The following is a 4,501-nucleotide window of genomic DNA, read 5'->3' as shown; positions in this document are numbered from 1 at the left end:
CCCCCCCCCCCCCCGGAACTACCAAGCTTCACAGCCAAATTACCAAACCAACTCATATCCAAGATATCAAATCCCCCATCCAAACACCCCAAATTATCGTCAAATGCTTCCTTCTCAACAAGGCAATTACGATCCCCCCTGTCCTAGATTTGAGAAGAAGCCCGCTAGAATTTTCACTACGCTCATTGAAAGCTGAACAAAGTTGTTTGAGCGATTAAATGCGGCAGGATATATTCATCCACTGGGGCCCAAGCCAGTTGACACTAGCACAAGGTTTTACAAACCTGATCAGAGGTCCGACCAAAGTTTGTGATTGAAACGGCTGCCAGTCAAGGCATGACTAGATACGATAAATGTTACACACCGAAAGAGTTGACTCAAGAAAGGCAGAAGAAGGACAAAACAAAAAGGCTGATCAGTGAAGCTGAGGCCGAGGAGTTCTGGAGAAAAATGCAGCCGAAAGATTATTTGATTTTGAAGCATTTGGAGAAGATGCCTGGTCAGATTTCTGTATGGGCCTTGTTCATGAGTTCACAAATGCATAGGCAGGCTTTGGTGAGGTCTTTGGATGATACTTATGTGCATGTGGGTACTAACAGTGACAACCTAGCTGCCATGATAAACCAGGTCATTCGATGACACTGAATCAATTTTTGTGATGAAGAGCTGCCCTTTGAAGGTAGGATGCACATCAAAGTTCTGCACGTCACCATCAAATGCCGGGACAAAATGATAAATCGTGTTTTAATCGACGATGGGTCCGATCTCAACATCTACCCACTTTCGAATCTCAAGCAACTGAAATTCAATTTGGGTAAGGTTCAACAAAACCAAGTTAATATGTGAGTTTTCGATAGAGTACAAAGAGACACGATAGGGGCAGTAAGCTTGAGAATTCAGATGGGTCCTTCAGAGTTTAATGTGGAGTTTCAAGTGTTGGATATCAACACTAATTAGAACCTGCTTCTGGGAAGACAGTTTATCCATATGGCTAGAGTTGTGCCGTCTACCCTTCACTAACTGATAAAATTTATTTGGAAGGACCAGGATTTGGTCATTCATTGTGAGGGGAGTAATTTCGATGGGTATGCGCCAATCGGTGATGATGTATCCCGGTGATGACTTGGCTCCACAACCTCCTATGCCTTCTGTGTACAAGATGATTATTACTATTATGCTCTAGAATGATTTCGAACCAAGTCTCGAATTGGGGAAGCATGGTCAAGGAGTTACCAAGCCCATTCAAGTTCTTACCAGAGAGGCAAAGTTTGATTTGGGGTATTTCCCCACAGATACTGATGAACAAGAGTGCTGATTGGATGCTTACCAGACCAATGCCTCACTTGTACCAGTCATTCCCGGTGTGGGAGCATGCCATCGACAATAGTCTAGGGGAAGGAATTCGGGGCATGTTTAAAGAAGTTGACGTAGTCATGGAGGATGAATCTGGGACCTCAGGAATCCATGATGTCGGGTAAGAGGAACGGTTGCAGAATTGGACCTCTACGCCGCTCCTGATTCCCCGTGCAGCTTGGGAGAAAAGACATGTGTTTATGTTTGTTTTTAAAATCGTTGGTAGTCTAGAAGAGGCTCGAGACCCACCATTTATGCAGTGTTTACTTGTTTGAGTTTTTTAATTCCCTCGTCATGTTTAAAAAGGCGAAATAACCCTTAGCTATGGCCAAAGTTTGTGCTTGTTTTTCAATATAAATGAAAGCCTCTTTTATCTAAAATTTGTTTACCTATCTGTTTATATTTTACTTTCCTAACTTTGTTTGTTTATGATTTCAGTAATAGTAGTTTAAAACCTGCCAATGTCATGTCATGTCATGAATCGAGTGAACGAAATGAGGCAGGTGATGACGAATATAAGGAATACGAAGAGGAAAATAAGGTACCCAAACATGTTGCTGAAGAGTTTTGACAATTCGAGAATCAACACCAGCCGAATTTAGAGGAAATCGAAACCGTGAATCTCAGAGATGAGGAATGTGCTAAAGAAGTAAGAATCAGCGTCCATCTGACTGAAGCTCAAAGAAGGGACCTGGTTCATTTGCTTAGAGAATACATTGATGTATTTGTCTGGTCGTACAGAGATATGCTAGGGTTGAGTACGAATATGGTGTCCCACAAGTTGCCGATTAATCAGAATTCAGTCCAATAAAACTAAAGACGCGAAAATTCAAGCATGAGTTGAATTTAAATATCAAAGAGGAGATTATCAAAAAAATCAAGTCTCAAGTAGTGGAAGTGACGCAGTATCCGACTTGGTTAGCTAGTGTTGTTCCGGTTGCCAAGAAAGATGGGAAGATCAGAATTTGTGTCGATTACAGAGATCTCAATAAAGCTAGCCTGAAAGACAACTTTCCATTGCCAAACATTCACATTCTCGTTGATAATTGTGCCAAGCATGAGATGCAGTAGTTTGTGGATTGTTATGTGGTCTATCACCAGATCCTGATGGATGAAGAAGATGTAGAAAATACAACATTCATTATGCATTAGGGTGTATATCGATCTTATATGAGGGCTATGAAAGCTATTTTTCATGATATGATTCATAAAGAGATTGAGGTGTATGTAGATGATGTCATAATCAAGTCCAGCGAGAGTTTGGATCACTTGACTCACTTATGGAAATTCTTTGATCGCCTGCGTCGATACAATTTGAAGTTAAATCCCGCTAAATGTGCTTTTGGAGTGCCAGCTGGCAAGCTGTTAGGATTTATAGTCAGTAGAAGGGGCATTGAGTTTGACCCTTTTGAGATCAAGACGATCCAAGAATTACCTCCTCCGAAGACCAAGAAGAAGGTGATGAGTTTTCTAGGAAGGTTGAACCACATCAGCCTATTCATAGCCCAATCCACTATGGTGTGTAAGCCCCTCTTCAAGTTATTGAAAAAAAATCCCCTGGCCAAGTGGACCGAAGAATGTCAAACTGCCATCAAGAACTATTTGTCCAATCCACCGGTTTTGGTTCCTCCATGGGAAGGAAGTCCACTGTTACTGTATTTGTCTATCTCGAATAACGCATTCAGATGCGTGTTTGGTCAACATGACGAAACTGGGAAGAAGGAGCAAGCCATCTATTACCTGAGCAAGAAATTCTCTCCATATGAGTCTCGTTACACGCTTTTGGAGAGGACATGTGTTTTGACCTGATTGCTCAGAAGTTGAAACATTATTTGTCTTCTTATACCACATACCTTATTTCCAGAATGGATACATTGAAGTATATTTTCCAGAAAGCAATGCCGACCGGGAAGTTGGTTAAATGACAAATGCTTTTGAGTGAGTTTGGCATTGTGTATGTGACATAAAAGGCGATAAAAGCACAGGCCTTAGCTGATTATCTCGTGGAGAATCCAATTGATGAAGAGTATGAACCGCTCAAGACTTATTTTCCTAATGAAGAAGTTGCATTTTTGGGTGAAGATATTTCTGAAGCATACTTTGGTTGCAAAGTATTCTTTGATGGAGCGGCAAACCACCAAGAGAAAGATATCAGAGCGGTCTTAATATCATAATTCGGTCAACACTATCCTATGATAGATAAACTCCGATTTAATTGCACGAACAACATGGCAGAATACGAAGCTTGTATCCTCGATTTGAATATGGCAATCGACATGAATGTTCATGAGCTTCTGGTTATTGGAGATTCAGATTTGTTGATTCATCAGGTTCAAGGAGAATTGGCTGTGAAGAACCCAAACATCACGTCGTACGTGTAGTATATACATAAGTTGTGTAAGAGATTTCGCAAGATTGAATTCAGATACACTCCCAGGATATAAAATGAGTTAGTCGATGCTCTTGCCACCATCACATCAATGATTAAACATCCAGCTAGAAGTTGTATTGATCCCTTGGATATAGAGGTAAAATTGCAACATGTCCATTGTTCACACGTTGAAGTAGAACCAGATAGTTTGCCTTGGTATTTTGACATAAAGAGATATTTGGAGATCGGGACTTATCCTGAGAATGCAAAGTTCAACTAGAAGAAATCAATTCGCCGTATGGCTAAAAATTTCTTTCCAAGTGGGGAAATCCTTTATAGAAGGACTTCAGATTTAGGTCTTCTCAGATGTGTTGATGCTAGTGAAGCTGCAAAGCTTCTGGACAAATACATGTCGGAGTTTGTGGTACTCACATGAATGGGCTCACTTTGGCTAGAAAGGTTCTTCAGGCCGGTTATTTTTGGATGACTGTTGCAAGTTTATGCAGAAATGTCATAAATGTCAAGTGCATGATGATTTGATCCGAGTGCCACCTCACGAACTCAATAGTATGAGTTCACCTTGGTCATTTGTAGCTAGGGAAATCGATGTCATTGGCCTAATAGAGTCAGCCGCCTCTAACGGACACATATTCATTTTGGTTGCTATTGGCTACTTCACCAAGTGGGAGGAAGCAGCTTCGTATAAGTCGGTAAGCAAGAAGGTTGTAATCGATTTTGTTCGCAACAATTTGATATATAGATTTGGAGTACCGAAAT

This window comes from Solanum stenotomum, chromosome 9 (genome assembly GCF_019186545.1).
Source record: "Solanum stenotomum isolate F172 chromosome 9, ASM1918654v1, whole genome shotgun sequence".
Taxonomy (NCBI): domain Eukaryota; kingdom Viridiplantae; phylum Streptophyta; class Magnoliopsida; order Solanales; family Solanaceae; genus Solanum; species Solanum stenotomum.
This window is presented reverse-complemented; position numbering follows the sequence as displayed.